At 39.7% G+C, this 11,333-nt stretch overlaps 1 long non-coding RNA gene across 1 annotated transcript; it reads left to right on the top strand.

Annotated features, from left to right (window-relative positions):
- Window positions 1-4,807: 4,807 nt before the first annotated feature.
- On the top strand, window positions 4,808-10,504 carry LOC145428658 (uncharacterized). The gene is made up of 2 exons (XR_013908973.1): window positions 4,808-5,823; window positions 8,997-10,504. It is a non-coding gene; the product is annotated as an uncharacterized LOC145428658 (long non-coding RNA).
- The last annotated feature ends 829 nt before the right edge of the window (window positions 10,505-11,333 follow it).

Raw genomic sequence — 11,333 nt, 5'->3', positions numbered from 1 at the left:
AACTGTATAATACCAGTAGGCCAGCGCTAATAGTAATTTGGTATGGCTTCGCGGGCCAAATGTAATTGGGCTGCGGGCCAAACTTGGCCCGCGGGCCAGAGTTTGACACCTATGTTTTAGACGGTCGTTTTATCCACACTATTGTGTGATGAGACACAAGGAGAACATTTCTAAATGCAATTTTTATATCACATAAAACAATTATTTAAAAAAAGTGCTTTACTTTTTTTAATATATTTTTGGACAAGAAAAGATTTGATCTTCTTTTAAACTAGTACTCAAACAAATATGATTTAAAACTGACATTTTTTGTTCATTTTCATAATTTCAGTAAATAAATGACAGATAAATAAGTAAAAGCACGTCTACATTTCCTAAACCTTCAAATAGATAAAATGATAAGAGCATTCTTAAGGGTTCAAGTTTTTCTCTTTGCTAATCAGGTGTACGGTGTCACAAATCTAAAGCGCTCTCCGAGGCCTTCACAAGTAAAAGGTTTCGATTCTTGTGAGTCTGCCATGAGATTTAAAATGATTTCCAGATAGAATCAAATTATTATTCTATAAATGGTGCAGATTTTAAATAACTGTTAATTTTTCCTGCCTGCCACAGGAAATGTATCTCATTTTGAAGAAGTGAGAAAGAAATCAAAGCCTCCAAGTACCTGAAAATGTAATCACGGGATCTGCAGATAACTCTCGCAACCATCTGTATCAAAGAGTATCAGTCTACAATCTGAGAGACACGCATTTGCAGTCTAAAAATAGAATTGGAACAAAACTGTAATTGGCCAGTGTCCATTTATACAGAAAGACAAGACCTATTGGAATAATGTGTTCAAAGATAACTGATCAGGAGCAGAAGCTTCTTCTAACTTAGGCACGGTGCTGGAAATGTTATGGCTTGGGGTTGCTTTGCCGCCTCAGACATGAGGCAACTTGCAGTCACTGATTCAACAAATAATTCTTTATCTTACCAAAGATTATTTAATTGAACATAAGAGGTTATCTTTAGGAAAGCTGGACTTCACCTGGACAGGATTAATAATTTAAACACACTAGCAGAAAACAAAAAGAAAGTTCATGAAGTCCATAAAGAAGGATTATTAAAAATTAAGAATAATGACTGCAAAAATATACGTCTGCTAAAGAGAGCTATACTGACTCTTGAGATTAACACATACTAACTTTGACAAAAAATGTCCCATTTTAAATAATTTCTAAAAGCAATTATTGAAAAACATGTTCACAGGTAAAGATAATGAAAACTACTGCATGTGATTACTCTACCGCCGGGAATCTATGGATTTTTGGCACTTAAAATATGGTATTTATGTGATAATAACATCATATTTTCCTTTTTTTTTTTTATTAAATTAGAACAGAACAAAATCATTTACTTTGCTTATGCTTTAGGAAAATCTGTGCTTTAGGTTTATCTTGACACCTACTGGGTTTATGCAAATCAGTCAAATTAACACCTACTTTTATAATAAGTAGAACATGCAGCAGCCAAAGCCATTTACAATTGTAAAAATAATTATAAAACATGCCAGTTTCACTGCCACTGCTAAGCTAGCAGGGTTGGTGGTGAAGGTTTATCCTTGCATTGTTAAATTCTGTGTTTTTTCTAAAGATTTCTTTTGGATGTGAAATCCATAGGTAGGGGGAATAGCACGAGCCATTGTTATCTTTGCATGTATGCAAAATTAACACGATAATGGTCAACGTAACACACACAGGCTGTGATGCAAATATTCAAAGTTGGTTGGGTTGTTTGTTTTTGGCTCAGGGTCACAGGGAATCACTGGAAATGGGTAAAAGAGCCACATGAGGCTGCGACGCTGCAGTTTCAAGAGGAATAAGCCAAACACTGTACCAACCATGAAATAATAATTCGAGTCAGTTTTGAATTTAGAAACTGAAACAATGTGTCCTTATATTCTATTATAAATAGGCTTTTGGAACAAAGGATGGTGGGGAGTACTGGAGGGTGGTTCATCATTCTGTGGAAGAGGCAAGTCATTTAATAGTTTAAGGATAACATTTCTCAGTGTAGAAACACAAAAAGAATGTGAAATCTTCATCATCTTCAGTGCTCAGTATCATTAAACTGGGATAAATCTTTGCACGCAAGGGACAAGGCTGAAAACCAATGGCTGTGATGTTGAGTTTTGCCCTGAAGCAGCTGAAATCCAGTATCCAGAAAGCTTTAGAAACCACAGCAAGTAATGCCCACAGTTCTGAAACACTTAGAGCGTGCTGTTAAATGGAGAGGTGATGCAACGCGCAGTAGGAATCACGCTTAAGTGTTTCTGGCATCAAAGTCAAATTAAGCATATGTTTGGCTTTGGTTTTGTTTGTTTTTTGTTTTTTAAATCCCCCCTTCTTCTATTTATATTTTAAACTTTCTTGGAAACAGGGTTGCACAGAATATGTAATTAATCCCCTTCCACCACTGGGCCAGAAGGTAGTTAGCTAGTCCCTTTCTTTCATTATTTTATATCACAGTTTTAAGGAAAAAAGATAAAATCTTTATGAAGATGAAGCCTAAATGGCTCACTTTGATCGATACACTTTGTAATGTAAGCCTGTTTCAAAGAGAGCATTTTCCTTAATATGGAGATTTTTGAGGCACCAAAGAAGCACCGTCTATCTTCATGTAATAAGATAATCTGCCATCTACACTTAAGTCTCAGAATGCTTTAACACAAAGCTTACGACACATTAGAGCAAGTGCAAGAAATTACATTCAGCGTAGTTCAGATCACACAAAGCCTCTGCAAATCTAGCCACATCAATATTTCATTAGATGAAGAAAGTAACACAGATTTTTCTTTCCTAAGCACCATCTCAGTTGAACTGCGATTGTGCTATCCTGATTTACAGACACAAAATAAAAGCAACAGTCATGTATTCTTTATATTTACCTATGTCAGAGTGCTCTGGTAGAGTGCCCTGTTGAAACCTGGCCAACAGCCAGAGAAAAGATAGATTACACACAGCCACATCCCTGTAGAGCTGCAGCTACAACAAATGCATGTTTACCTTTCTTGAATTAATTAACCCCCATGGTGTCTATTTCAAGGGAACTTTTCAAAATCAGGTTACTTCTTAAAGCACATAGATGAGCAAGAAATGAAAAGACGTCACATGGGAGCTAGTCCGAAATCTGCCACCACGTGTCAAAACATCAAAGAAATTATATGTGCTCAGTTCAAATATTAGTTTTTTGTATGAGTGCTTTATCTGTGCTGGATAAAGTTGTGACGTTACACTACAAAATGTAACATTCGTGTGTTTGTCCCACTGCAGTCTCATTTTCACACACATGTATACACGAGCACATTCAGGACAGCAAGGCTGCTAAATTTAATTATGGTGGATTTTAAAAAATTTATCTTTCAGTCAAAGAGAAAAATTAATTTGTGTGCTGCCACTGGGGTCAGAGGTCACGTGTGGGGTCAGAGGTCACATGTGGGGTCAGGGTTAATGCTGGATAGTGCAGAGGCCATATGCCAACACTGGGCTGTGAATCTGTCTTCAGTGAAAAGGGCACAGAAGTGCCAAAGACTGAGTCAGACTGCAGAACAGAAATCACAGAGAGTGAATCTCATATTAACATTTTAAAAGTTCGGCAGCTGCTCTCATCCACAGTGACTTACAGCAAGCTAAAGGTTAAATGTGCTAAAGTCCAGGGACATAATGTCACACAGGCATCGGTGAGGAAGGCAAATGGCAGTCACATAAGGAACGAGTGATACATACTTCATGATTCTGGTCATTTAGAATATTAAGAACCAAAGGGCAAGCAGCGCTCACCCTTTGAAATAATATAATAATCAGACAAGCACAGTTTTGAATGATTTCTACAGCTTTCAGCTGCACCTCCCTCCACTCATTCTCTTCCGTCATGGTGGGTGGAGCCTATCACAGCTGGCAGAGGCCAAGAGGCAGGGTAAATCCAGGTTGCCAGCCTGTCACAGCATCTGCACCTCCTGGCTTTCATCCACTTGAGCTGTGTGATGACAGACGAGACTGCTTACATATATTTTATATGCAGTAAGTGTTTCTGTGGTGATATATGATTATGGCTATTGCATATTGTTAGGTATTTTGATACCACGGTAAGCATTTACAGGATATTGTTTTATACAGGAAAACTGTTACTCAATAAGGCCAATCTACTAGTTGTTTTTCTCTTTCTCTGTGACCCAAGAATTAATGTGAGACTCACAAGCTGGTACCTCAAGGTCGAAAACACCACAGAGATGAGACCACTTCTTTACTCCCATCCTCCCTTTTCCTTATCTCCTGGAAAAGGCTCGTTAAAGGCTAGGTGGTTTGTTTCAGAATTCACTGATGAAAGAACTCTGTATTTTATGTCTAGGAGTGTATTTTGCTGGGATGATCATAAATTATAGCTGAGCTGATAAACTACACACAGGATACTTCTTTGCTCACAAGGCAGGAAGACGTTTCCTTATTTGGTCTGTACCGGTTTGAACTGGGAAAGCTGACACACGAACCTTTTTTTCATCTATATAAACTGCTGTGTATCAAATAAACCTTTGAGTTGATTTGGGAAGGCAACCTGAAGCAGTCTGTGTTTCCTTGTTCTCCCAAGCTGCTCCCGGCGCTGTAACTAACCCAGCTGAACGGCATACCTGAGTGTTACTTTAAATAATTAGGAATCTTAGAAGGAAAGGACAAAACTCTGCTTATCGCTCACGCCACGGAGGAAACCCGGGATGGCAATTTCCTTCAATTTTGGTGTCAAGAAGTGGGATCCCTGACAGAAGGTAAATATGCGTCTTTCATATTTATATAGAGACCATATTATACCTCTCTCAGTGATTGATCCATAAAGAAACGGGATATGCTGACGAAGTTTCACTTAGTGATCCAGAGAGATACACTGACGACTTCCTCAGTCCCCGAATAAAGTAAATTAACCCTTGTGTGGTGTTGGTGGACACAGGAAGTTGCCTGTTGTCTTGAATATTTTAATTTTGTTTAAAAAAATAATAATAATTAATTGTTTAATTAAACGTACGTTAAAAAGTGAGAAGTTGCTCACTTAGAAAAGTGACACAGAAAGTTGCCTGTTGTCTTAAATACTTCTCGTTAAGTGAGAAGTTGCTCATCAAAGAGTGACACAGGGAGTTGCCTGTTATCTTGAAACGTACGTTAAGAAGTGAGAAGTTGCTCACTCACAGAAAGCTAGTAAATAATTAAATTTAATTTTGTTAAAAAAAAAAAAAAAAAACGAAAGAAAACTGAAAACGGGTCTCACAGACCCGATTACCATACAAGGGTTAAAAGCAGTAAATTAAAAGCAGAAAGACACAGGAAGTTGCCTGTTGTTTTACGAGAAGTTGCTCGTTAAGCGAGAAGTTGCTCGCTAAGTGAGAGTTGCTCACACAAACAAAAAAAATTGCTAGCAATAAATTTAAAGTGACCTCAGCTGTGCCGCAGCGAAAATACTAACCTAAATCCTCCTAGCGTGTAAACCCCTCTGGAAATCACTGAACATGGGTCAGAATAATTCAAAGACCACAGACAGGTCCGATAAAAAATCTAAAGTACCTGTAAAACCAAAAATTAATAAAATACAAAATAAAGTCTCAAATAACGGCTCAGTATAACTCCCATTTCCGGTTACGTGTAACCTACGTCCGCGAATCGGTGAAGACGTCCATGATCACGTATCCAGAACATGCGGGAGTGCTTATGTGACTGACTTTGTTTACAACTTAAGAAGTTCAATGCATTCTAATTTCTTTCCGGAGCCTTATCCCGAACGATTATCGCCAGAAAACAGGTCAGTAGAAATGTTGAATATCATTTGTGATAAGAAAAGTAGTCTGCTTAAAAAGTCCTGTAGAAAATATATGATAGAATGCCGCGACGTGATGCATCAAATGTTACCGCTATGGACAAAAGGAGGGTAAATAATGACAAAGTCGCCGATTTCTTTAAGAATCTAAAGAAATTCCTGCTAACAATGTCCAGAGACAAAATTGACTTAAATGCAGTAACTATGTGTAAACAGAAGCCTGATGAATCCATCCTAGTATTCATAAAACGCTTTATGCACTGTTGGACAAGCTAGAGGTGCAAATTTAGCTCAGTTTTCCAGCAGCCGCAGACACCCAAAGCAAAAATGAATTTGTGTATTTCATTTAACATAAAGGGTGAAATGTTTGCTGACACTGATAACAGCTTATGTTTTCTCTGCCCTATGTACCGACATGATGGAGAAGGAACATCCTCTGTGTCAGCTGGACCCTCAGCAGAGAATGAACTCAACATCCTTTTTGTCCGGTACTCTATGTCACACACTGTGCCAAAAAAACGTGTACAGACGCCACTAACAGGTAATCCCATGACTGGGAGCCACACTTTTGTTTCTCTCACACTGTTCAACAACATGATAACTGCTCACACAAGTGAAGGTCAAACAGTGATTTTGTTACATAACTCAGACATAGGTTACGAAATATGTCGTCACATAGATCTAACCTACCCTATCCACTGTACTATTTCTGCAGTTACATTGCCAGCTGAATACCAGAATATGACATTATGGTCAAAAAGTGAGAATGATATAGGATTTATTGACTGTACACTTTATCACGTACACCTATTAAAACAAAAAGCGAGTATATGTCAGGCAATGTCCCCTTTCCACGGAAAAAGCCGCAGCTCTAGATGTCATCATAGGAGATTTATTGACTACAGGAGCAATAAAGCCCACACTCCTGTCAATCCTGTGCCAAAGCCTAACAAACCTGGCGTATGGCGTTTCATACAAGACTTAAGGCAAATTAATGCAGTCAACATTCCTCTGCCACCTCTCGTTTCAGATGTTCACAGCATATTGACATGCATTGCATACACATTTTACCGTGGTGGATTTATGCTCCGCTCCTTTTTCTCATGAAGACACACAGCCGTTATTTGCATTCACACATAGAAATAAGCGGTACACTTGAACTCGTTTGCCCCAAGGCATGATAGACAGCTCTGCTGCTTTCTCTATGGTGCTTCACTCCTCCTGAGGGCTGTACTCTGATCCACATGTGGATGACCTCCTCCTCTGTGCTGAAAGTGAAAAACTATGTCAAACTGCTACACACATGCTTCTCCAGCACCTCCAAAAGACTGGCCACAAAGCATATGCAAAGAAAATGCAGTACTGTCAGACTTCTGTTCAATATTTGGGATTCACACTGTCTCACGGAAAACGTTCCATGACTGCAGACAGGGTCAAAGCTGTGACCTCTGTCCCTCGGCCCACTACACAGAAGGAAATGTTGTCCTTCTTAGGCATGGTGAACTATTGCAGACAGTGGATACCAGACTGTTCTTTTCATGACCACATTCTGCGTGACTGTTGTAAAAAAGACAAGCCTCCTCGAATACTGTGGTCCACAGAAATGACTGCCTCTTTCAATGCATTACAGGGAGTGCTGACCTCCGCCACTCAAAGGTGCTGCCTGAATTGTTCAGGAATGCCGGCCTGCCTGAGGGCAGTAGCAGCTTGCTCTATCATGATAAGGGACTGCGAGAAGCTCACACTCTCACATGACACTATTCTACACACCAATCACCAGGTCACGACCATTGTAGCAAACATAACTAAACAGCATATGCAAATCTCACTATAAAAGCGAGCAGCACACCTGATTCGCCAGCACATTTATTGATCCTATACTGTGTTCTTCTGACCGACAGGATGGCTCAGACAGGCTTGACGATCATGACTGCATGACACGTATACAGGAATCCACAGCACCACGTCCAGATTTAGAGCAAACACCTATCTCAGACTCAGCCACGGTTTATGTGGACGGGTCCTGTTCAAGGCCGAATGACAACTCATTTCTTTGTGGCTATTCAGTGGTAACAGTGCCTGACATCATACTAGAGGCTCACTCATTACCATTTCACTCAGCACAAAAAGCAGAGCTCATGGCTTTAATACGCGCCTGTGAGCTACATTTGGATAAGCATGTGACAATTTGCGCAGACAGCCGCTATGCATTTGGCGTTGTGCATGACTTTGGCACATTGTGGAGACAGAGAGGATTTAGATCTGCTGATGGAAAATAAATTGCTAAATTCTGATTTTGTTCAAAGACTTTTTCAGGCTATACAGCTGCCATCGGCCGTTGCAGTTGTAAAAACGAAAGGATACAGTACAGCTGACACAGACGAAGCAACAGGTAATGCCTTAGCAGACGTGACAGCCAAGGCTGCAGCTGCATCACAGCTCCCACCTCCGCAGGAAGTATTATCTGTGCCCCTACAGCTGCCACTTGTTACACTCCCAGACTATTTAGGAACAAATGTTGATTTAAAATTCATACAAGAGCAAGCCTCTGCATAGAATAATGACTGTACCTTAGAAGACAGAGATGGCCTATACGAAAATCTTAAGGGTTTGATTGCCCTCCCATATTCCCTGATGCCAGTCCTTGCCCGACATTTTCACTGTGTGAGTCATGTCGGACAAAGAGGGGTAATAGGGGCAATAAAATTAAGATTTGTAATTGAGAAAACATCACATGCAGTAAAAGCATATTAGCAACCTGCCTAACATGTGCACGAACTAATGTAGGAAAATCAAAAGTAAAACATCAGCATTTACCACAACCAGATTTTCCATTTCATACATTACAAATTGATTTTACACATGCCAGTACAAGGAAGCATCAAGTACTACCAGGATCAATTTAGTAAATGAGTAGAAGCTTATCCAACCTCAAAAGAAACTGCAGAAGTAGTCTGTCAAAAGTTGAGCAATGAAATAATACCCAGATTCGGAATACCTCACCAGATTAACAGTGATAGAGGATCTTCATTCACATTAGAAGTAATTCAAAAGTGTGCTAAAACTTTAATGACCTGGGTCAAATTACTTACTCAAGTCCTGTGTGAGATTAGAATGACTCAATCTGCAGTAACCAAATTATTTCCATTTGAAATAAGACTATTTCCAAGACCATGGTCAGCTTCCAGAGGGGCACCGCTAGTAGAAGGTGATGTATATTGCATTGTCCACTGATGTTCACAACCTGGTAGAAAAACTGAATAATAACTATCAGAAAGTTTGTCTCTCTCAGCTTTTCCCCTCCACAGTTCCACCAGTGGAGACAAGGAGATGCATGTTGGAGAAGCCACTAAAACCAAGGACTCTCTGGGAGGCCGCGCGTGTTCCAGCCCCCAGACTGTACTGGCAGTGACGAAGAACCAGCATCCTCACAGACGGACAACCTCAGTGGATTCATGCCAGCAGGGTTAAGACCAGCCCAATCGGACCATCTCAGGCGTCGGATCAAGCAGACGACATCTCCGGCGAGCCAGCGCCCGGATCCAGAGCAAATAAACACACGGGTAGATGACATCTCCGGCGAGCCAGCGCCAGGATCCAGTACATACACACACAATCACTGATTAACACACAACGTCTGAAAGAACAACGACAAGGTACTCAAACATCCAGCAGGAACAGAAAGCCAAAAGTACCACATGATGTCTAACCTGATAAAGCCAGACTCATTCCATCCTGATAATGGAGAAAATGAAATGCCCATTGTCATCATACGACGCTTATTCTGTGTCTCTCGAACCTGGGACCAGGCCAGGAGACGACTGAAGAACTGTTTTTCTTATATATTTAGGTTATTAATGATATCTACTGCATTAACCTTAGGATTTTTATTTACTATTTCATATTGTAAAGTGCAACCCTGTTCACATTTCTGCAAGCCACATTTTCAATGATAACCCATATAGCTACCAGTACAGCCACTTCAATGTATTTGCAATTAGCACAAATTGATCCTGAGGATGTGCCAGATGTTACCAATGATGTTCCTGATGTGTATATTGAACATTAGGTTGTGAACTATTACATTTTATGATTTGCTTTTTATATTATGTTATTACATTTGTGATTTTTCCTTTCTATTTGAGTTATTATTTTTAAAAATAATAAAAGAGGGGAACTGTTAGGTATTTTGATACCACGGTAAGCATTTACAGGATATTGTTTTATACAGGAAAACTGTTACTCAATAAGGCCAATCTACTAGTTGTTTTTCTCTTTCTCTGTGACCCAAGAATTAATGTGAGACTCACAAGCTGGTACCTCAAGGTCGAAAACACCACAGAGATGAGACCACTTCTTTACTCCCATCCTCCCTTTTCCTTATCTCCTGGAAAAGGCTCGTTAAAGGCTAGGTGGTTTGTTTCAGAATTCACTGATGAAAGAACTCTGTATTTTATGTCTAGGAGTGTATTTTGCTGGGATGATCATAAATTATAGCTGAGCTGATAAACTACACACAGGATACTTCTTTGCTCACAAGGCAGGAAGACGTTTCCTTATTTGGTCTGTACCGGTTTGAACTGGGAAAGCTGACACACGAACCTTTTTTTCATCTATATAAACTGCTGTGTATCAAATAAACCTTTGAGTTGATTTGGGAAGGCAACCTGAAGCAGTCTGTGTTTCCTTGTTCTCCCAAGCTGCTCCCGGCGCTGTAACTAACCCAGCTGAACGGCATACCTGAGTGTTACTTTAAATAATTAGGAATCTTAGAAGGAAAGGACAAAACTCTGCTTATCGCTCACGCCACGGAGGAAACCCGGGATGGCAATTTCCTTCACATATGTTTTTGTTAAAAACTATACTTATGGACTGAAAGACAAGAAAAGATTTTTCCACACCAGCTGTGTAAGGTTTACAGGAATGCACCTGCAAGATCTTTTGACCAGACTGTGACTTAATTGGACTTCACTAAATGTCTGAACTAAATAAAGTTATAGCCTACTTTGAAATCTGAATTAGCAATAAGAAAATGCTTGTGAATTGAGTCCACATGTTGTTTTCATTAAGACTCAATCATCATCAGGAAAATGTTTACTGAGAACTCAGTGAAGGTGGCTATAGGTTGTTGTTGTTGTTTTTTTGTTTTTTGTTGTTGTTGTTTTTTGTTTTTTTTTGGGGGGGGGGGGGGGGGCATGTATTGCACCAGTATCTATTTAAACAACAGACATCACCATCTGCTGCAAGTGGTTCAAATGCTCAAAGTACTCCTTCAGTCCCAACTTCCTTTTAAAGTCATTTTCACACTACTGTCTGTTAGTGCTCCGTTGATGTTATCAAACACAAAACATCTATGACAGTCTAATGGTCTTGTGGATACAGGATGATTAAATAATGCATGACAAGGTTTGCAAGAGTGTATGCTGATATGTTGGTGTGCTGCCTGACAGTGTCTCATTAGAAGTAGCAAACAATAATAAACATCTATCAACATA

Source organism: Astatotilapia calliptera, chromosome 5 (genome assembly GCF_964374335.1).
Source record: "Astatotilapia calliptera chromosome 5, fAstCal68.1, whole genome shotgun sequence".
NCBI classification, from domain to species: Eukaryota; Metazoa; Chordata; class Actinopteri; order Cichliformes; family Cichlidae; genus Astatotilapia; species Astatotilapia calliptera.
This window is presented reverse-complemented; position numbering and strand designations above follow the sequence as displayed.